At 36.8% G+C, this 24,852-nt stretch overlaps 1 pseudogene; it reads left to right on the forward strand.

Moving 5' to 3' along the window:
* Positions 1–2,656: 2,656 nt before the first annotated feature.
* The window catches only part of LOC127546723 (protocadherin alpha-2-like), a 94,783-nt pseudogene continuing 72,587 nt past the window's right edge, over positions 2,657–24,852 (forward strand).

Below are 24,852 nucleotides of genomic sequence, written 5' to 3' on the forward strand. Positions count from 1 at the left end.
AATGACCTGTACCTTAAATTGAGAAGAGCAGCCTTTCTTTTTGTTATACCATTCAGAAGTCACAGGATCAGAATAATAGCTCTTAGCTAGAAAAAACCTCAGTTGTCATCTAGGCCTTATCTTACAAATGAGGAAATTAGATCTCAAAAAGGTTAGGTCACTTGCTCCATGTCACTTACAACTGTCATGAGTAGTAAAGAATGACTTGAACCCAGATAGTATTTCTACAAATCAAACAATCTGTACACTGTTGTATGTTGTCAAATCTAATTTTTCCAATATTTTGTTCAAATCTCTAATTTCCTTCTAGTTTATTTTTCTGTTGGATTTATCTAGTATGAAGTGAGTAACTTAACGTCACCTAAATATTAATATCAATGTCTTTTCCATTTCAATTAAATTTTCTTTGATGATGATTCTTTTACCATTCACTATCTACATATTTGTGATTGATGTAGTTTCATCATTCTTGCTTTTCTTAATGTGATTTATGTTTGCTACTACCTTAAGTATATGGAAGCCTATAGTTACTAAGACCTTCTTTGTATTACATGACTTTCTGCTTAATGATATAGGTGTAAAAGGTTTAAGGAAGTTTTCTTTGGTCAAAGGATATGAAAAGATATTTTCAGATGAAGAACTTAAAGCCATTTATAGTCATATGAAAAATGCTCTAAATCACCATTGATTAGAGAAATACTCTTGAGGTTATCATCTCACACCTCTCAGATTGGCTAGGACAAGAAAGGTAATGATAAATGTTGGAGGAGATGTGGGGAAAACTGGGACACTAATGCATTATTTGTGGAGTTGTAACCTGATCCAATCATTCTGGAACTGAAGTGCCCAGGCAAGAGAAAACAGGGCAGCCAAAATAATGAAGTTTTAAGATCATTTTATTACTAGCCAGGACTGATTCCCCCAAGACCAAGACTGAAGGGGTCAGTAATGAGTGGCCTCAGGGCCATATATTTATAGAAAGAAGAGAGAGACATCAACACGTTTCTTTTTTTTTTTTAATAACTTTTTATTGATAGAACCCATACCAGGGTAATTTTTTACAGCATTATCCCTTGCACTCACTTCTGTTCCGATTTTTCCCCTCCCTCCTTCCACCCCCTCCCTCAGATGGCAAGCAGTCCTTTACATGTCATCAAAATGTTTCTTGATACATTTGTCATAATAAAGGAATTTCTATTCTAAACAGGAGGCAAAAAAAGTTATCACTCTAAGGGGGTCATTCTCAGGCAGCAGCAGGCAGCATTTCTTATCAGGTTGTCAAGGTTTCAAGTGTCTCAGGACCGTACATTTGGGTTGTTAAAAAATACCATCTGCTTTAGGGGGTGAAGAACTAGCAATAAACCTCTAACTACAAAGATTCAAGATTATGTTTCTCATGGTCCCATTTGGGGTGCTTTTCCACTTCACTCCCCCCTTTTCTTGAGACCATCAGAAACTGGACTCATCAGAGGCCAGGGGAGAGTAAGTGACCCTGGCAACAAACAACAGCCTGGATCCTCTTCCTGATATGTGTGGTTAAACAATCAAACGAGGGGCAATCAGTTGATCCAGCAGAAACATGTTAAGGGGGCCTATCAGGTTTATCAGCCAGTGTATTCCATCAAGGGCTGACATAAAGGTCTCATAGGGAGACAGCGGATCTCCTCTGGCTGAGGAAGTGTATTAGGGCCTATGGGAGGGTCCTTCTTTGGGTTGTGAGCAGGGTTCCCAAATCTCTTTCTGCCACATAAAACCTGATACCCCAGGGCCTTCCCAAGAGCTGGCATAGGTCCAGATAGAACCATGGCTGCCCGTAAGTCTCATTTCGGGCCTCCATTTCCCTCAGTAGTTCTTATTAAAGTCCACACATATCTATGGGGAGAATAGCGTCAGGGCTTCCCCAATGGGGGGGAGGGGAACAAGAGGGAGGATCAGGCCATAAAAGGGGATAAGGCATGAAAACACCATCTTCCTGAGTTGGGTCCTGCAGGCGCCTTGGGAGCAGGGCAAGACCTCACATGTGAACAATGGATCCAAGCCTTAAGGTGGGCCACCTTCACTGCTGAGGGGTTGGAGAGGATGACCTGGTGAGGGCCGGTCCAGTGGGATTCCAATGCAGAACCATGAAGAAGTTTTCTGGTCAGGATCCAATCACCAGTTAGAGATCCAGTCCAGCAGCTGGGGTAGGGGAGTCTGGGCAGAGGCAGGATAGAAAGCTCTGACCGCTGCCCAGATGTCCTGGAGAGCCTGTAGGGACTTGAAAAGGGATGCATTAGCAACATCGTAAGAGCCGTCCTGCCCCATGCGGGGAAGAATGGGAGGTGGAGCTCCAAATAGGCTCCTACCCAGGTCTCACCAGTACCCAACTGGAGCTCAGAAATGTGCTCCTTTAGTGTCCTGTTCGTGCTTCTCCCTGACCCAAATTCTGGTCCATAGGCACAGTGCAGGTGCCACTGGAACCCGAGGGCCTGTGCCAGGGACTGAACAACATCAGAAACAAAAGCCTGGCCATCGTCAGACCCAAGGAAGAAAAGGAGTCCGAACTGGGGATAATTTCAGTCACAAGTTTCTTGGCTATGACCAAAGAAGATTCAGATTTTACAGAAAAGGCTTCGGGCCAACCTGAGAAGGTGTCAACAAAAAGCAAAAGAAAATGATGTCCTTGAACCTGGGTTTCTGTGTCTGTGAAATCGACTTCCCAGTATTCCCCTGGTGTAAGCCTTCGGGGGCGCAGGGCAGGCACAGTGGGGAGGGTAGGCGGGGGTTCACCTTGGCACAGGCCAAGTATCGGTGGGCAGCAGTCTCAGTGAGGGATTCCATCCCAGGCAAAGAAAAGAAAGCAGATTATATAAGGAAGTCCCACCTAAGTGAGTTAGAGAGTGAAGTTTTGAAACAAAAGGTTAGCTCAAGGCTTTTGGAAGAATCACACGTCCTTCTGAAGGGTGCTGGCAGCCCTGGCCATCAGCCAGGCCAGGAGGATCTTGAGGTCCGTAGGAGGGTAGGTTTCATTGAACTCCCCTTTATCTAGAGTTGGCACATTTACAAGTAACTAGCCCTAAGTTATATCGAATAGGAGGGGGAAGCTTGCAAACAGGGGAACTGAGGCAGAGCAATTCAGGGAAACTGAGGTAGGGCCATTTAGGGAAATTGACAGGACCATCAAGGGAACTGTTGGAAGGTCCCAGAACCATAATGTTGACCAACCCTATTTGAGGCAGATAAACCAAAATAGAAGTAGAAAAATGCAAGGACTTATACGGCAAGGGCAAGTCTCTCCCTGACAACCCCAACGGCTCCCTGTTGCACCATGACAGATGGAGCACCATCTCAGCCAGAGAATCCAGTTTGAGATGGACAATTCCGTGTGAGTTAGGTGGTCTGCAGTCATTTGTGCACTTAACTCAGCCTCTGCTTATAGAGCAGCAGGACTCAAGTCGTGCTGCCCATTCAGAGGGGCAAAGCACTCCAGGGGAGAAGGGTGAGGCCTGGAGTAGTTCCACCTGTCCCTGCCTAGGATACAGATTTCTGAGCAGAGCTATGAGAATATGCACAGTTAGACCATCAAGGCACGCAAACTCTGAACTTTAGAGGCCTGAAACGTCCTTTGAGAAGGCTGAGATACCAGTTAAGAACCTGGGGTTACAGGACTGGAGACTGCCAAGTCCCAAGGTGCCTGATTTCTGCTTATTTCAAAAAAAAAAAGTGCCAAACATTGAGTCTGCCAGGGCAACTCTAACAGAATAAGGGGTTTCAAAGTTAAAGCATAATCAGCAGTCACATTCCAGTAGGTTTAAACAAGGAGTAAAAAATGAAAAAGGACTGCTTAAAGGACTTCTAATTCAATCTGAACTAGTGAGATGGGGATAGGCAGAAGTACCTAGGGCAAAGTGAACAGGAAACTAGGGATTCCCATTCTTCCTCTTTCCCCAATTTCCTATCTCTTTTTCCCTTTCTTTTCTCTCAAGTAAATGGAAAAAAAAAAAAAGCTAATATGTGACGACTGCAACCCAGAATACCTCAGAATCAGCCGGAGACAGGATAAGCAAAAAGTCCTTAGTCTTTATTCTTGGTCTTTAGGAGTAGAAGTGAACAGGATGGAAGTAGAATCTCCATGACGCCTTCTTCCTTGTCTACCACAAAAAGTGACTCTGGCTCGTCTTACTCCATCCCCTAGTCCCTCCTACAATGCTCTGTATACACCAATCATTGAACCAGCACAGGATGGTGGGAAGGACCATTTTCCAAGCATATGCCCATAGAGTATTGTCTAATCAGTAATTAGCCCTAAGTGCTTGAACTGACCTCAGTGCAACGACTCAAGAGTTTCAGCCCTCTACACAAGTAAATAGTCAAATAATCATCCCACATATAAATCCCAAGAGTGAATTCCTATACATACCACAGTAGGGTTTCCTAAAAATCATTTAAACATAACAGTAAGAGTTATACAATTTTAACAATTTCCATCCCAATCTCAACACACAGTAATAAATGACCCATTCAGGGTTTAACAGTCATTCATCAACCATTGTCCAATTCCCCATATTAGTCTATCAGGGCAGGGGGCGAAGCATCTCATCCAAAAACTGCTTTATGCTGATCAGGGGTGAAGACAGTCTGAGATAGAAAGACTGGTCCACAAGGACTGCTGCAAGATGTGGGGAGGCCAAAATAGACCAGCCAGCAGCTGCCCATGGAAAGGAACATGCTTGTCTCACAGGACAGCCAAACGGCTGTCAGCTGTAGTCCCAATAAAAACAGCAGTTAAGTTTCACAGACCACTGTTAATTGTCCTCTCATCATTTAAAAACCTTTAAAAATCTGAATATCTTCGGACACGAATATCTAGTAACAGATAGATGACCAGGCTAAGCATTCATTTGCCCAAGTATTTAGTATACAATGATTACATACAACCAGATTAGAAACAGCAAGATATGACATAATTGAATTGCATTAACAAGTTGTACTGACCATTGGCTCCTATTAGGCAGAGGAGGAGAAAAAAATGTAGAAATATGAGTATAACATAATATAAAAACTGATCCTTCAGCACATACAGGACACAGAATAAAGTAGCCTTAACCCAGTTATACTCCAGATAATTGTCCCACTAACCATCAGAGAGTGGAGCTTAAAAACTCCCTATAAATATTAATTAAAAGCCCAACAAATTTTACCTCTAATAACAAATTCCATTGAACAAAGTTTCAGGTAGATTCCAAACAGGTATTTACCATGACCTTATATTGATAATAGTAAGAAATTTGTTTCACTAAGTTCGCAAGTCATCTTTCATATCTAAGTAGGCAATGTGATAAGTCGAACATTATACAAACCATTTTGGTTTAACATACCTAATACATAGAAAAATTCTAAATTACATATTACCTATAACAGAAACATTTTCAAAAGGACAAAGAAAAAAACTTATTTTCAGAAGTCCTTTAAATGATGAGCATACAATCAATTAAAACTTATACAGAATATTTTAATACCACATAAAAGAACCTGAAAGATTCTTTAAAACATCAATTAAACTTTTAAAAATAACTTGACCAAATTATAGATCATATTTATAACTATATTCCTTAACCAAGGAAATCATTATGTATCCAAAAAACAAAAACAAAAACAAATGTAGGCTGTCCCTTTAAAATCACAGTTGCTACTGTCTGCGGGCTGTGACTTGACAAAAAAAGGTTGGAACATACTTAGTGGGTGGGGGGGAAGAGGAAGGTGAGCTAAATCTAGCACAAAAGATTCCCTCCTGTTCCCACTTAAGCTTCCACACACAGAAATCCTTCCATTAAAACCTTCCTTTTTCTCTTCCTACTTAATTCTTCTCTTTCCCTCAGCTACATACTAATTAACACATTTTAACAACCCTTCTACTAGATGCTCCATTGCTAAAGTAGCAGAAGCAGTGTGGGGTGTGTGTGTGTGTTAGTTGAATCTTTACCTTTGAAAACAAAAGATCCTTTCCTGTTTTCTCTTACCCCCACCTCTTCTCTTTCCTTACTTCTAAAACCCTTCAAACCTACAACTGCTCCTACAAATCAATCTTTCATAAATCACTGTCATTCTCTTTTCCTTTTCCTTTCAGAAGTTTAAAGATTGACAATACAGTAAATAGCTAATAACTCTATAAAACCCACATGTCTAGCAAACATAATCCATAATGTTAACAAATTACCCAATGTTTCAGAAGTAAACCAAATAGTTTTTTTTTTTTTTAAGTTTTTCTTCCTTCTGCCTGAGTGTTTCAAGGCCACTAGCATAAACTTCTTTTTCCCAGGTGGTATTAAGCAGATAAGATTTTATTGCCATTACTTCTCTTTAGCAAACTTTGAAAACCTGCTTTTCAGGGAAAACTTCCCCACCAGTTTAAAATAGTCAGATTTTTTTTCTTTTACTTACAAATTAGTACAACAGATTAAAAAGTTTAAAATCACACAAAAAAAATTTATACCAAGCATAGTTGCAATATGGAAATAACCAATTGCCAAATTTCTTAACCATTGTTCTTAAAACTTAACAGAGCTCTTTAAATCAACACAACAGATGGACAAGTCACAAACACACAACAAAAATCACAGAGACATAGGGGGCAGGCACAATTACATTAAACAAAACATTTAAATATACAGACTAGGGGCTTTTCAGACACCTTAGAATAGCCCTAAGGGAAGTTGTTGCAGCTTGAGAGCCTCCTTCCCAGAAACCAAATAGAGTTTTTAAGGCTTCCGAGCCTCAGTTTGGTGCATTTTTCTGCCTTCACAGAGTATGCTCGAGAATCAGTAGTTCTCAATAGTGCCACAGATACCAGATAGACACAAGTACACTTAAACACAAAGAGATAGTAGACAAACAATTCTAGAACACAACAGACAACTAACCTGCCAGGGTACTCTGACAGTGTCTTGTGGAGGCCGGTAGGCGTTACTATTGCTGCATCCAGCGTAACCACCTACTATCCTTGAATACTCACCCAGAATTAAACCGGAATGCTCAAAGCCAATTGAGTCAAATTTATGTCTCCTTTCTGGTCCGCAAAAGTGGATTACTGAGGTCTGAGACTGAGGAACGTCTTTCGATGGCCATCCTCTAGAGATGGTAACCCCCTTCGCCCTCGAGGGAAAGGGACTGGCTGTCAAACAGAGCCAAAGGCTATCTCGCTGGGGCCTCCAAATGAAGTGCCCAGGTGAGAGAAAAAAAGGGCAGCCAAAATAATGAAGTTTTAAGAGTGTTTATTACTGGCCAGGACTGATCCCCCAACACCAAGACTGGAGGGGTCAGTAATGAATGGCCTCAGGGCCATATATTTATAGAAAGAAGAGAGAGACATCAAAATGTTTCTTGATACATTTGTCATAATAGAGGAATTTCTATTCTAAATAGGAGGCCAAAAAAAGTTATCATTCTAAGGGGGTCATTCTCAGACAGCAGCAAGCAGTATTTCTTTTTTTTTCATAATTATAACTTTTTATTGACAGTACATATGCATGGGTAATTTTTTTTTACAACATTTTCCCTTGCACTCACTTCTGTTCTGACTTTTCCCCTTTCTCCCTCCACCCCATTCCCCAGATGGCAAGCAGTCCTATACATGTTAAATATGTCACAGTATATCCTAGATATATGTGTGCAGAACTGAACAGTTCTCTTGTTGCACAGGAAGAATTGGATTCAGAAGGTAAAAAATAGTCTGGGAAGAAAAACAAAAATGCAAGCAGTTTACATTCATTTCCCAGTGTTCTTTCTTGGTGTAGCTGTTTCTGTCCATCAGTGATCAATTGAAACTGAGTTAGATCTTCTCTTTGTTGAAGAAATTCACTTCCATCAGAATACATCCTCATACAGTATTGTTATTGAAGTAGATAATGATCTCCTGGTTCAAGCAATATTTCTTTAAGCTTATCAGGTTGTCAAGGTCTGTGGTGTCTCAGGACAATACATCTGGGTTGTTAAAAATACCATCTGCATTAGGGAGTGAAGAACTAGTAATAAACTTCTAATTACAAAGATTCAAGATCATGTTTCTCACGGTCCCATTTGGGGTGCTTTTCCACTTCTACTGCAGATATGCAAAAGGCTATAAACTATACCCAAAGGGCTATAAAGCTGCATATCCTTTAGTCCAGCAGTGTCACTATAGGGTCACTATATCCCAAAGAGATTATAAAAGAAGGAAAAGGACCTACATGTACAAAAATATTTGTAGCCTCTCTTTTTGTAATGGCAAGGCATTGGAAATTGAGTAGATGCCCATCAATTGGGGAATGATTGAATAAGTTATAGTATAGAAAGTAATGACATATAAGAAAGATGAACAGACTGATTTTAGAAAAGCCTGAAAAGATTTACATTAATTAATGCTAAGTGAAGCAAGCCATACAAGGAAAACATTGTACATAGCAACCACAAAATTGTGTGATGATCAATTATAATGGACTTGGCTCTTCTCAGCTATTCAATGATCTAAGGCAATTCCAGTAAATTTTGGATGGAAAATGCGATCTGCAGAGAAATGTTGAAACTGAATATGGATTGAAACAAAATATTTTCATTCTTTTTTTGTTTGCATGCTTTTTCTTTTTTTGTGGCTTTTTCCTTTTTGGCTTGATTTTTCTTATATAACATGACAAATATGAAAATATGTGTAAAAGGATTGCACATGTTTAACGTATCAGATTGCTTGCTATCTTGGGGATGGGGAAGGCAAGGAACACAAGTTTTACAAAAATGAATACTGAATTAAGTATCTTTACAAGTATTTGGAAAAATAAAATACTATTAAGGGGAAAAAAAGAAGTATTCTTAGCTTCCTAAGAGGTCTGAACCTACCTATCAGATCTTTAGAAGGATACATACCTATTACTCTTTCCTCTTTTTGTTAACACTATAAAAGCACAACTAAAAATTTTTGTTCTTACTTCTTCATCTTTTATTTCAGCTTCTAGAACCCTACATTGGAAATTTCTTTAATGAGAATTCATCTACCAGAGGAATTCTGACAACCAGTAGAGCTGAATGCATGGCTTATACCATCAACAAGATGTTTCTTTCTTTTTTTCAATAGTATTTAATTTTTCCAAGTACATGTAAAGATAATTTTCAATATTCATTTTTGTAAACTTTTATATTCCAAATTTTTCTCCTTCTCTCCCTTACCTACTCCCTCTCCAAGAAATTAAGCAATCTGATATAGGTTAATATGTGCACTTCTTTTAAACATATTTGTTATGTTATGCAAGAAAAATCATATCAAAAGGGAAAAACCATGAGAAAAAAAACTAAGCAAACAAATAATAACAAAAAAGGTTAAAACACTATGCTTCAATACACATTCAGTCTCCATAGTTCTCTCTCTGGATGTGGATGGCATTTTCCATCCCAAGTCTATGGAAGTTGCCTTGACTACTTCATTGTTGAAAAGAGTCAAGTCCATCATTGTTAATCATCACATAATCTTCTTGTTGCTGTGTACAAAATTCTCTTGGTTCTACTCACTTTATTCAGCATCAGTTCATGTAAGTCATTCCAGACTTTTCTGAAGTCAGCCTGCTCATCATTTCTTATAGAACAATAATATTCCATTATATTTATATACCACAACTTATTCAGTCATTCCCCAACTGATAGGCATCCACTCAATTTCCAGTTCCTTGCCATAACAAAAAGAGCTGTTACCAACATTTTTCACATATGAGGCATTTCCCCTCTTCTATGGTCTCTTCAACAGTGTTTTTGATAGATTTTACCCTAAATTCAGAGTGAATCTTGTTTCTTCCTCATTTTGATACCGTGAGTTCAGGTGGCACTATCCCATATGAGATCACATTTCAGCATTCCTCTCTGTGAGACTCTTGAAACAGCTAAAAGTAAGTCATTTGAAAAATCCAAGAGGAATTTTCATAGGAGAACTGCTGATCAGGCTAGCTCTTCATTTGGGCTCTTGCCATCTAATTGTTTTATCCAAATATGTCAAACCTACCATAGATTGTGTGTGTATATGTGTGTCTGATTTTTTTACATTTTGATGAATGATCCTAGATTATTGAGAATAATCTTGCATGTTCAAGGTATTCCTGTAACTCTATAACTGGCTCACCAGATCTGAGATTTAAGCCAACTTCAATCACCTCATTGTATCTGTGAATCCTTAGGAGAATTGACCAGGCATGTTCTGAAAACAAAGGCCAAAACCCATAACCTAGCAACAGGGGAGTCTTTGCTTTTCTTTGATGTTGGTATATAGGACAAACACTGAACTGGGACTAATGGCTTATAAGAGAAGCACAGGGAGTATGATCACTCCTCTGGGTAATCCATGAACTTTTTGGTCACTCTTCTAAGGACTCCAAGATATTTACAGAAAGCAAAAAAAGTTGTCCTATATTATATGATGGTAGTGAGTTTAATTGGTGAATTTATTCAATTTTTTGCTCCTTTATTTAGAGAAATACTAGATGTGAACATAGATTGTACAGTTAGGAAATCAGGTGGAGTTTGTGCAATGTATACTTGAGTCTATATGAGAGTGAGGTTTTTGCAGTTTTTAAAAAAAGTTTTTATTTTTGAAACATGTGCATTGATAGTTTTTAACATTTACCCTTGGAACATAAACTTTATGTTCCAAATTTTTTTCTCCCTCCCTTCCCCTTACCTCCTCCCCTAGAGAGCAAGTAATCCACACACACACACACACACACACACACACACACACACACACACGTTTATGTTTGCACAGTGTTATTGACCTTACATATAAGTGAGGTAAAGTGTACTTTGGTTTGTGTGAGAGTAGCATACAAAGAAATGATCACTTAATAGTTTAAGAATGAAAAGATATAGACTTATTCCCAAGATTAGGAATGAAAAATGGTTAAGTTCAGATATCCTCTGGGATAAGAATAAGAAGTCATTGAAGTGTTTCTAGGATTAAGAATAGAAGGATTTGCCAGGATAATATTCCATGACCAAGTAGGATTTATACCGGGAATGCGGAGCTGGTTCAATACTATTAGCATAATTGACTATATTAATAACCAAATTAACAAAAACCATATGATTATCTCAATAGATGCAGAAAAAGCATTTGATAAAATCCAACACCAATTCCTATTAAAAACACTAGAAAGCATAAGAATAAATGGACTTTTCCTTAAAATAGTGAATAGCATTTATTTAAAACCATCAGTAAACATCATATGTAATGGGGATAAACTGGAAGCATTCTCAATAAGATCAGCAATGAAACAAGATTGACTACTATCAATATTGTATTAGGAATGCTAGCTTTGACAATAAGAGATGAAAAAGAGATTAAAGAATTAAAGTAGCTAATGAGAAAACCAAATTATTACTCTTTACAGATGATATGATGGTATACTTAGAGAACCCCAGAGAATATACTAAAATGCTATTAGAAATAATCCATAACTTGAACAAAGTTCCAGCATACAAAATAAATCCATATAAATCATCAGCATTTTTATACATCACTAACAAAATCCGACAGCAAGAGATACAAAGAGGAATTCCATTTAAAATACCTGCCAATAGTATAAAATATTTGGGAATCTATCTGCTAAGGGAAAGTCAGGAACTATATGAGCAAAACTACAAAACACTTTCCACACAAATAAAGTCAGATCTAAACAATTGGAAAAATATTAAGTGCTCTTGGATAGATTGAGTGAATATAATAAAGATAACAATACTATCTAAACTAATCTATTTATTTAGTGCTATACCAGTCAAACTCCTAAGAAACTATTTTACTGACCTAGAAAAAATAACAACAAAATTCATCTGGAAGAACAAAAGATCAAGAATTTCAAGGGAACTAATGAAAAAAAATCAAATGAAAGTATCCTAGCTGTACCAGATCTAAAACTATATTATAAAGCAGCGGTCACCAAAACCATTTGGTACTGGCTAAGAAATAGATTAGTTGATCAGTGGAATAGGTTAGTTTCACAGGACAAAATAGTCAATAACTATAGCAATTTAGTGTTTGACAAACCCAAAGACCCCAGCTTTTGGAATAAGAACTCACTATTTGACAAAAACTGCTGGGAAAATTAGAAACTAGTATGGCAGAAATTAGGCATTGACCCCCATACTTAATACCAAATACCAAGATAAGGTCAAAATGGGTTCATGATCATAAAGAATGACATTATAAATAAATTAGGAGAACATAGGATAGTTTACCTCTCAGACCTGTGGAGGAGGAAGGAATTTGTGAACAAAGAAGAACTAGAGATCATTATTGATCACAAAATAGAAAATTTCGATTTTATTAAATTAAAAAGGTTTTGTACAAACAAAACTAATGCAGACAAGATTAGAAGGAAAGCAATAAACTGGGAAAACATTTTTCCATTCAAAGGTTCTGATAAAGGCTTCATTTCCAAAATATATAGAGAATTGACTCAAATTTATAATAATTCAAGCCATTCTCCAATTGATAAATGATCAAAGGATATGAACAGACAATTTTCAGATGATGAAATTGAAACCATTTCTAGGCATATGAAAAGGTGCTCCAAATCATTATTGATCAGAGAAATGCAAATTAAGACAACTCTGAGATACCACTGCACACCTCTCAGATTGGCTAAGGTGACAGGAAAAGATAATGACAGATGTTGGAAGGGGTGTGGGAAAACTGGAACACTGATACATTGTTGGTGGAGTTATGAAGTGATTCAAATATTCTGGAGAGCAATTTGGAACTATCCTCAAAAAGTGATCAAACTATTCATACCCTTTGATCCAGCAGTATTACTACTAGGCTTATATTCCCAAAGAGGAATAAAGGAGGGAAAGGGACCCACGTATGCAAAAATCTTTGTGGCAGCTCCTTTCGTAGTGGCTAGAAACTGGAAACTGAAAAATGGATGCTTATCAATTGGAGGATGGCTGAATAAGTTGTGGTATATGAATGTTATGGAATATTATTGTTCTATAAGAAATGACCAGCAGGATTATTTCAGAGAGACTTGGAGATACTTATATGAACTGATGCTGAGTGAAATGAGCAGAACCAGAGATCATTATATGTAGCAACAACAAGATTATATGATGATCAACTGATGGACATGGCTCTCTTCAACAATGAGATAATTCAAACCCGTTCCAATTGTTCAGTAATGAAGAGAATCAGCTACACCCAGAGAGAGAACTATGGGAAATGAGTGTGGATCACAACATAGCATTTCCACTCTTTCTGTTATTTGCTTACATTTTTGTTTTCCTTCTCAGGTTTTTTTTCCCTAGATTTGATTTTTCTTGTGCAGCAAGATAATTATATAAATATATATACATATATTGGATTTAACATATCCTTTTAACATATTTAACATATATTGGACTACCTGCCTAGGGAGGGGATGGGGGGAAGAAAGGGAAAAGTTGGAACAGAAGGTTTTGCAAGGTTCAATGTTGAAAAATTACCCTTGCATATATTTTTTAAATGAAAAGATATAATAAAACAAACAAACAAAAAAGAATAGAGGGATTTAGAAGTTCTCCTAGGTTTAGGAATGAGAAGCTTTAGAGGTATTTGTATGAAATAGACAGTCTTACCAGAGGGTTGGTAAAACAGATATTGGATAATCTAAATGGATAAATGAATAATCTAAAGTAGAGATGTTTCTAACCTATAGAAAGGAAGTACAACATTTTATATGTTGTCCTGGAAAGCTGATGACACTCAGGTTACATCCAAGCATCAAAATAACATAAATGTCTGACCCAATTAAAATAGAAGATATCAAAATAGTCTTATAAGGATATAGTTGTCAAAATCAGAACAAGAACCCTGGTTTATAGTTCTGTTTTTGATGAACATTGACTCCCCTTAGTGCCCTTTTGTTTTCTCATAGAGATATATTCAGACAAATGATCGGTATAATTTTTTGTTGGGGGAAAGGAAAGGAACTAGGAATGTGCTGATAAATGTTTAACAGCCAACTCTTAACAAAATGTACTTTTAATAAACATTTAAGTTTTATCTGCATTATTAACATTTTCTCGATCATTCTATTAAGACTAGGCAACCAAACCTTGATTCGCAGCATTTGCTGGTTTCCAAGGTGTAAATATTCACACTAAAAATAAAACCATGGATTGTCAGAGATGGTTTGAGCTCCCGGGAGGAACCCATCAAATCTGAGGAGGCTCTTCATCCCCAAGCTGGGTTTTTTAATATCTCTCTGGGACAACCAGCTGTTATGTTATTCATGCAAAACCTTTCTTTATACTTGAAATAAAGCAAACAAACTTCTGTGCTTTGGTTGCCTACATGGCAAAACTTATTGCTATACTCCATAGTTCCCAAATAATTTAAAATTCTACCTGCTGAAACTAGGGGAATAATTTATACAATAACAACAACTCTGTAAAGACAAATAGCTTTGGGGCAGTTAGATAGCACAGTGGATAGAGCATTGGCCCTGAAGTCAAGAGGACCTTAGTTCAAATATGGCTTCAGACATTTAATACTTCCTAGCTGTGTAATCAAACACAATTCAATAGGAGTGATGATGTAGCATACTACTTCTCTCCTGACACAGTGGTGATGAACTTTTCTAGCTTCATACTTGAATCCATATCACTGTAGACTAGGATTGCCTAGTATAATTCATTATGAAGCATTTCCCTATTTCTTGTCATGTGTTCTAAAAAGAGGAAGAAGGAAGTGCACGAAACACTATTGAAACTGTTCATATCTTTGTTTTGCAAGTCTAAGGAAAGATTAAAGGATATAAAATAATTGCTGCAAGTTGCAGCCTCTGTTGATTAGTAGCTTCCTAAGCTTCAGCAATGTATTTGTGGGCCTGCTGGCATTGATACTTTGAGGAACAAATGGCTTTTGACGCTTTTCAGTAAATGGATTCCAGAGTGAGCCTATTAAACAAAATTTGTCCTGAAAAACTTGCAGTTTTCAGATAAAAGCGAAGGTACCTCATTATATCTAGGAAGCAGCAATGTGGCATACTGTCATTGAACGTAACATATCCTCTGGATGTATTTCACATACTTTTAAAAATGATATCATAAGCAACAATAAGATCAATGAACTTTCTAATTTGTCTAATATAATAGACCAGTTAACATTACTTGTTATTCATTAGACCTCAGCTTTTGTAAACTTTTGTATATTTCTAAGAATTGTCTCACTAAATAAAATTCAAAAGAGAAATGAAACTTTTCTCAGTGACTTGGGTTGTAGAATATACAGCAAGGTCAAATAAAAATGAAATAATATTTAGTTGTTGCAAGTATCATTACACTGTTTGAGAAGTATTAGTTCATTGCCAAAAAGAACCATCTTTATCTTGCAAACATTGTATATATTTTCATCTTTTTTGTAATGAAATTGGTTCTGATAATGACTGTATTGCTCATTACCTTTTAGATTGTCATTTTTGGAAGGAACTCATCATTGATTGAATCAGAAGAGAAATTGTTTTTCTGTGTTTCGGTGTATGGCAATTGGATTATTTATTCCTTTGACTTCACCATCTGTAAGTTTACCATGGGATGATCTGATGAGATAGTTCTTGTTCTAAAATTTGTTCAACAGAGAATTCTCTCAGACTTTTTATCAACAAGGATACAAGCAAAACTAAATTATTATGATAAAAAACCCTATAAATTCTGAAAAGTAATATAAATGATGAAATAATGGAAAAGATATGCACAGGTAAAGTTTTATTTATTTTGTAACTACATAATTTGCAAACTTTTATGAATATTTGATTAATTATACTGCTATTTCAAGGTAGAGAAGACTAATATGGGCAAACAAGTGACCCAATAGAAATAAATGAAAATATATTTTCTCTTTTTAAAATTTTCTCTTATTAAAAATGAAAATATAAAATGTTTAAACATATTTATTATTTGATACAGGTCTTATAGGTAATTCACATGTTTAACTTCATTTGTTATTTGAAAAGTTTTTGAAAAAATGCTCAGAAATATTGATAACAAAAAAGTCATGAAATATGAAGTAGAAAATGCTAAGACTTTTTAAATTGCAGGTGTCTAAAGTGTTTGTGTGTGTGTGTGTGTGTGTGTAGATGTACTTGGTCCTTCTATGAAAATGAGATTATTTACGGTAATGAAACATCTCCAAATTATCTGATTGATATTATAGTTTAATTTTAGTATTTGCCCTCCCCCCCCTTTCCTTGTTCTGGCCAAACAGAAAGGAAGAAATAAAATTAAAAAAATTATAATAATTGAAAAAATCCAAAAATAAAAGAATTTTATTTGACACATGATTATTTTTAAAAGAGACAAAAATTTTGAATTTACAAGTTATGCCTCTTCTCATCAAGGCAAACATTTGATTCCATTACCCCTCCATCTTCTCTAGCAGATAATCCTTATTAATATCTCCTCTCTTTAATCTTTAATTTCTCCTTATTGTTTCTCTATTGCCTATAGACATATCCAAGGTCTCTCTCCATGTTTAAAACACCTTCACTAGTCTTTAAAACTCTATCAAATTTCATTTTATATCTCATCTGTTCTTAGTTTAAAGGCTATCTGCACCTACTGTCTCCAGGAAGAGCTGGCCAGTTAGAGCAGAAGCAGATAGACTAGGTCATTCCCTGAAATACAGGGACAGAGAATCAAGAAGAAATCAAGACTAGAGCTGAAGCTAGAGATTAGGTTCACCCAGTGTGCAAATACTTTTGCTGTGTCACAAATCCCACTGGAGCTGGGACCATGAACAAGCAATTTGAATGTTGCACCTTGAAGCATTGTAAATGGGACAAAATGTAGTTAAGCAAGATCTGGAGGCACTGCATAAATTATATGTGTAGGAAGTCAGTCCTAGACCTGCTGTATCTTGTAGGTCAATGATGATCAGAGAAATGTGCCAGAGAAGATATAGATCTCTAAACTTTCAGGATTTGGGTTTTTCTAGTGCCATCATTCATAAGACCCTACTTAATATATTCTATGTTGATTACTCATCAACAAGACTGATTTTTAAAAAAGCTGATGGAATATACTAAGAAGAATTGTAACAAAATACTTTATGTCATGATAAAATTCCATTACATTTATGTACCACATTTTGGTTAATTATCCTCAAATTAATATCCAGCTTTTTTTTTTTTGAATCAGCATGCAATCCTATGCTTTAGATATTTTTCTTGCAAAAGCAAAATGTTGGGTTTTGTTTTCTAATTTATTTTGCAAATTGCTTCCTTTTTGTTGCTGAATCCATCTCATTAACATTTATCTATAATGATTGCTTGTTTTTTTTCCCATTAGATGTTATAAATTTCTTCCCTTCTTATCAACCTAAGGTATTCTACAAACTGGTTGTTTTTTTTTTCTTTTCACAAGTGTACAACCACCTTATCCTCCTGGTACCAAGGATAGATGTCAGGATTCTATTTTAGCTTTATCTTAAAACTTTTAAATCTTAACAATAATTTTAAAATGTTAAAATATTAAAAATTAAAAAAAATTTTTTTGTCTTTGCCTTTTTATGAGTTTGATTTTAAAAAACCCCCTCAGACATTTGTCTGATTTTTTAAAAATGTTATTTCTTTTCTTCACTTATTTCATCTAATCCTCTATTTTCTTTAGTCAAATACATATAATATATAATATATTATTATATTTTGAAGTGTGTGTCTTCTCTCAAGTTCCTAGAAATTCTTGTGATTTAAAAGTTATAATATTAAGTAGCTCCTTGATAATGCTAATATTGACTCATCTTTTATACCTTATTTGCATTTAGGTCTTGAATCAGTTCTACATGCTAAATTATGATTTCAATAATGCTAATTATGCATTTCTAGTCAGAAAATAATTAAGATTTTTTTACTTCATTGAAAAATGACCTTTTCATATATTAGTGAATATTATATTTTTTAGGATAAATAATTTATTTCCTTGAAACACTGTATTTCATACTTATATTTCATTTAATGTCCTTGTGGTACAGTCACACTCAATTTAAAGTCAGGCTCTTTTACATATAAATTGCTTCATCCATGATATTTTAAAGATTCTCTTTAGCCAAGATGTTTTTAGTTGGTAGTTATATTTTTGGTAAGCTTAGGTTTAATCAGAAATGTCAAACACACAGCATTAGGAGCCAAATGTGGCCTGCAATACTTCTAAGTGAAGCCTGAATCAAATTAAAATATTATTAAGGAATATTTAAAAGAAAACAAAAATACAATAGTGTAGAGGGATGAAACTATTGGGATGCACTGAGGTCGGGACTGCTGAGTGCTTGAGGCTAACTACTGATTGGACAATACTCTATGGGCATATGCTTGGAAAATGGTCCTTTCCACTATCTGTACTGGCTCAATGATTGGTGTATAAAGGATTGTAGGAGGGACTAGGGGGTGGAGTAAAGCTAGCTGGAGACACACACTCTTGGTGGTAGACGAGGTCATGGAGAATCTGCATCCATCCTGCTCAATCCCGTGCCTGGGGGCCAAGAATAAAGATTAAGGACTTTTGTTTATCCTGACTCCGGCTGATTCTGGAGTGTCCAGGGTGCTAGTGCAGTTGTTACATTTGGCGCCCAAGCGTGGGAACCAAGGACCCTAACTTCACTGAAGAAGTCTCTGGTGACCAGGAAATAGGGTGAGTATTTTAATAGATAAAGAGGGAACTTAACTTTGTTAAGGGCTAAACTAGTAACCTTTTCTAGCTGAAATGGGGCAGATATTGGGAAAAGATCCAGCCCCAGCCTCACCCTCACCCCCAACCCCAACCCCACCCCAAAGGAGATTTGCAGGAAGCATACTCAGACTGATAAAGAGACAGGGCTTATTTATGACTTGGGAGCAGATTGATGGATTCCTGGATACATTAGAATGTACATTCCCTTGGTTCTTTGAGGAAGAAGAGATAAGCCTAAATAATTGGAAACTTGTAGGAGATCAACTCTGCAAATATTATAATGACAATGGTTCCGAGTCACTTACCAAAGAAACACTATATATATACAACATAATACAATTGGCTTTAAAAAAAACTCTGCAAGTTATAGAAAAAATAAAAATTCTAAAAATGGCCAGATGAGAAGTGTGTGGAAAATGAGGAGGGCAAAGGAAGGATTAACAGTGATATCACCAGAGGGCATGAGGAGTTAAGTGAGGATGAAGGGTATGGTGAAGGGTGGGGTGAAGGGAGCGGTGATTCTCACTCTCACAGAACAGCTTCAACCCCACCTACACCAGTACTGGTTCTTGACACTCCCCCATCAACTTCACCTTCCGGGATGGAGGGAGAAGGAGTAGTGGGAGGGGATATGACACCACCAGCACCTCCCCTCCAAAAATCACCCCCTCCTTTGACTAGATTGCAAAAGGCAGTCGTTAAAGCCAGGGAAGAAAGCCACAATTTAAGTGATTTGCAAATTGAGATGTACCCAGTGATTCAAGAGTTTGACTCTTCAGGTCAAGAAAGTAGAAGATACATTCCTTTTGATATAGAAATCCTCAAAGACCTGAAAAAGGGTACACTCTTTATGGGACTATATCAGCTTATGTTAAGATAGTACTACAGAATTTGGCTTATGAAGTCTTCATCTCTAGGGACTGGAAATCTATAGCAAGGACATGCTTAGAACCAGCACAAAATTTGTTGTGGCTTTCTGAATATAGTGAGCTCTGTAGGATACAAGCCCAACAAAATAGTCATAGTGGATTTAATCCTCCAATCACCTGTGACCAACTAACAGGTGTAGGTTCTTATACAGATATTTCAGTACAGATTAATTATCCCTTAGCAGCTTATGGGCAAATTGCTGCTGCTGCTGCTATCAAAGCATGGACTTTGCTTCCCAATAAGAATGACAAGGGTGAGGCCTTCACAAAAATAACACAGAGGCCAAATGAACCCTTTACTGACTTTGTGGGACATTTGCAGACAGCTGTCATACAAACTAATGGTGAAAATGCAGTAACAGACATTATGATAAGGCAACTTGCTAAGGAAAATGCTAGTGAGGTTTACAGAAGAATTATACTAGGACTACGCAAGGATGTTTCTAAAGTTCCTCTTAAAGAACCAACTCTCTTTACAGATGCATCCAAACATAATATTTGCGCTGTATACTCTCGTATACAGCTGTATACTCTCTAAAGAGAGTAGTCATAACTCCTTTTCAGTCCACTCAGCAGAATGAATTGTATGCAATCATTCTAGCTCTTACTTATTATCCAGGAGATGTAAATATAATATCTGATTTGGCCTATTCAGTAGGTGTGATACAAAGAATTGCCACAGTCCAATTAAAATTTGTAGCCTCTAGTATATATCAGCTCTTCAAGGAACTTCAAGAGCAAGTGAGAAAGCATCCAGGTAAGATTTATATTTTGCATGTCCACTCTCATAGTGGAATTCCAGGTTCAATTTTTGATGGGAATTCAAAGGCAAGATAGCCTTCTACCTATGTTGGCCAATACTCCTTTATTTCAAGAAGCCCAAGAATCTCATTTTAACTGTCATCAGGCTGCTTGAGCTTTACGTTTGCAATTTGGAATAACAAGAGAGGAAGCAAGGAGCATAGTAAAAACCTGTACAGCTTGTCTTCCTTTCCATGATCCTACACTGCCTCCAGGAAAAAACACTCGTGGTTTGAGACCCAATGAAAATTGGCAAATGGATGTGACCCATTATAAATCTTTTGGTCCTCTGTCTTTTATCCATGTTGTGGCAGACACTTTTTCAGGATTCGCTTTTGCAATACCAGCAGCAAAAGAGACAGCTTGAGTGGTCACTGAATTCCTTATACAAGCATTTGCAATTAGGGGTGTGCCACAAGTCATAAAAACAGACAATGGACCTGCATATACTTCTAAACACTTTGCACACTTTTGTGCATAGTACAAGATTTTACACACCACTGGAATACTCTTTAATCCTCAAGGACAGGCAATAGTAGAGAGGAGAAACAGAGACATTAAGACACTGCTTCAAAAACAAAAGAAAGGGGGAGCCACAGGTAACCCTAGAGAACTACTAAATCTAGCACTTTATACTATTAATTTCTTGATTTTTGACAAAGATGCACTGGCTCTGGCAGACAGGTTTTATAACCCACTTGGAGGGTAGTGTCCAGTGCGAGCAGCTCCACTATCTTTAGATAATCGCCAGATGATGTGGAGAGACCCAGAAAGTGGTGAATGGAAGGAACCAGATAGGTTAACTGCTTGGGGTAGATGGTTTGCTTGTATTTCCATAGGTGGAGAAGGAATCAGATGGGTGCCAACAAGCTGTCCATCGCTTTGTCCATCGCAGAGAGACAAAGCAGACCCTTGAAATGAAGGAGAAGACCCAAGAAACATTGGATGGTTCTGTTGCTGACTGTGCCCACCACTGAAAGAGCATGGCAGTTATGGTGTTTGACTCATGGACATCAAAATTGTTAGATTTCAAAACCCTCAAGAATCATTAGATTCTCTGAGACATAAGATTGTTGTAGGACTTCAAAACTCTCAGGAATCATTGGATTCCCTGAGAAAGGATAAGCTTGTTGTAGGACTTTAAAACCTCAGGAATCACTGGATTCTCTGAAACATGATAAAATTGTTGTAGGACCTCAAAACCCTCAAGAATCATTGGATTCTGAGACATGATAAGATTGTTGTAGGACTTCAAAACCCTCCAGAATCATTAGATTTTCTGAAAAAGGACTTCAAAAACTCATGGGGATCATTGGATTCCGACACATGAAGCAATGGACAATAGATTGGTTTTAGACTATTTCTTGGCTGCTGAAGAAGGCGTATGTGTGACTGTTGTTTACATACCCTCCTTCTAGGACTTCTGGAAATCTCTTATAATACCATATTGATTTATAGTGTTTGTTATACTGCTACTTGCGTGTACAATTCATGTTTGTTACACCATATTGATCCTGTACTGACTGTGGGGAGAGTCATCACTAATAGCCTTTGCATGATTGCTATGTGCTCGTGTTATACCTCCCATGCTGATGGGTTTGTGCATACCTGTTTCTAATAAGAGCCTTCAGCCCAGAAACCCACTAGCAATCCCCACTTCTCTTTGGTGCTTTTCATCTCCCTTCCTGAGATGTTGAGAAGGGCATGATCACTTCCTTTTTGGTGTTTTCACCTCTTTTCCTGAGAAGTCAGGGATGGCGTGACCATCTGTGTTCTAAAACAAAAGAAAATGGAAGATGTAGAGGGCTGAAACTATTGGGATACACTGAGGTTGGGACTGCTGAGCTCTTGAGGCTAACTACTGATTGGACTATACTCTATGGGCATATGCTTGGAAAATGGTCCTTTCCATCATCTGTACTGGCTCAGTGATTGGTGTATACATAGGATTGTAGGAGGGACTAGGGGGTGGAGTAAAGTTAGCCAGAGACACACTCTCGGAGGTAGATGAGGAGAAGATGGGTTGCAGAGAATCTGCTTCCATCCTCTTCAATCCTGCATCTGTGGACCAAGAATAAAGATTGAGGACTTTTGCTTATCCTGATTCTGGCTGATTCTGGGGTATGCTGGGTGCTAACACAGTCATTACACAATAGAACATAGATAATGTTGCCATATGGTTTTCTAAATTAATGTGTGGCCCTCAGGTATCCTTATGTATAGTTTAGTGGCCCTTCTTTTCTATTTGTATTTGACTGTACTGACATTATAATATAATAACATTTATTAAGCACTTACTATGTTCCAGGCATTGTGCTGAGCACTGGGGATACAAAAAAAAGAAAAAGAAAGTCAATTCTCAACGTCAAGGAGCTTACAATCTAATGATGGGAGGAGACAACACAAAAAAAGAAGCTGAAATAGACTGGGATGAGGGGATGGATATCTACTGAGGAGGCTTTGGTAGAAGTTTTTATCTCTGTCCTCTAGCCTTCCAATCAGAGGGACAGAAACAAGTGAATCTACTACTGAAGCAGTCTCAGTGGTGATGAGCTTCCTCGTGTGATTCCTGGGGAATTGGAAGGAGGAGAGAGTAGAATGATGATAATGGTGCAGTAGAAACCAAGTAGTACAACTGATGAGAAATGAAAAATTGGCTCTTTTTGTGTTTTGTATCTTCAAATGACTTACACTTTTACCTTTGCCAAAAAACTTCTGGACAACTTTCTTGTATGATTTCCTGAAATATGACATATAGACTCTTTGTATATTTCTGGTAAACTAGTAGTTTTAAGTATATCTTAGTGAGCTCTGTCTTTTAGCTCTCTTGCATTTGTCTGCTGGAATTCAGCTCTGTCATTTATTTATTTATTTACTCATTTATTTATCTGTTTGTTATTTGTTATTTATTTATTTTCACTTTTTTTTTTAAATTAAAGCTTTTTATTTATAAAACATATGCAGGGTAATTTTTCAACATTGACCCTTGCAAAATTTTCTGTTCCAACTTTTCCCTTCCTTCTCCTTACCCCCTTCCCTAGATGGCAGGTAGTCCAATACATGTTAAATATGTTAAATTATATGTTAAATCCAATATATATATACATATTTATGCAGTTAGCTTGCTGCACAAGAAAAATCAGATCTAGAAAGAAAGAAAAAACCCTGAGAAGGAAAACAAAAATGTAAGCAAACAATAACAGAAAGAGTAGAAATACTATGTTGTAGTCCACACTCATTTCCCATAGTCATCTCTCTGCGTGTAGCTGACTCTCTTCATTACTAAACAATTGCAGCTAGTTTGAATCTTCTCATTGTTGAAGAACATTTAAAAAGAAATTCCAGAGTCTGTTTTTCTATCTGCATTCTTCACCTTATCTAGCCAAAACATTTCCTAGTGAATCCGCAGCTATGTTTAGATTTTTCCTCTTTTTTTGATGCCTTCTAACTTTTTTACATCATCATCACTTCTCACTATTTTCCCTATTTCCTAAAAATATAACTCTCTTGTTACAAATAAGCACAATCAAGAAAAAAAATCCAAAACATTGACTATGTCAGAAAGGATTTGCTACATTCTGTACCTCTGGTTCACCACTACTATAAAAAGCAGGAGATAGAACACTGAGATTTTCAATCATATTTTCTATTTTTTGTCAATTCTCAGGTATTTAATTTTTGAATTTTTCCTTCCTCGGTCTTATTTCTAATCTTATAGTTGCCAGATTGTCTTTCATCTTTCTTATTAATACTGTAATTCACTCTGGTTCTTGCAGTATATAAATTTTCTATTCCAGAAATATATTTTTTACAAAATTTTTTCTTTCTGGGAGAGTTTGTTTTATTTTCTTCTAGTCTTTTGTATCCTTCACTATGTTCACTATGTTATCCTTGATTTGCCAGTCTGTTTCCAGGAAATTCAAAATGTCATAAATATATATGGCAACAAAAAAGGCATTTACCAAGAGTTCACAAAGACCTGTGATATCTGAATTTTTGTTTTGGAGAGAACTCTGGGATGGATAAGGATTTAGAGGAGCCAATTTCTTGGTTGAACTGTGTAGAGGATTAGAGAGAGAAACCAAAATTATTGAAATCAGCAGGAATTATTGGATTCCCTAAATGTAATGTCCAAGATAGCTTTCTGGAGGTTCTCTTGTAGGGACTTTGGTCTTTAAGTGGAGAAGTGATGAAGGCAGGACAGCCATCATGAGGCTGGTCAAAGATGGAGTCTCTGTGGCTGAGAGACTCCTGTTCCCAGTTCTCTCAGCCTTTTAATACCTCAGTATGATTATTACATTACATCTGAGCACATGCCAACTGCCCATTACATACATCATCATCACATTAAGTATATGTTTAGAGAACCATTATCTCACACTGAGTAGGTGCTTAAATTTAAGCACCCTGCTGTCTTGATTCAAGTACACCTTTT

This window comes from Antechinus flavipes, chromosome 2 (genome assembly GCF_016432865.1).
Source record: "Antechinus flavipes isolate AdamAnt ecotype Samford, QLD, Australia chromosome 2, AdamAnt_v2, whole genome shotgun sequence".
Lineage (NCBI taxonomy): Eukaryota > Metazoa > Chordata > Mammalia > Dasyuromorphia > Dasyuridae > Antechinus > Antechinus flavipes.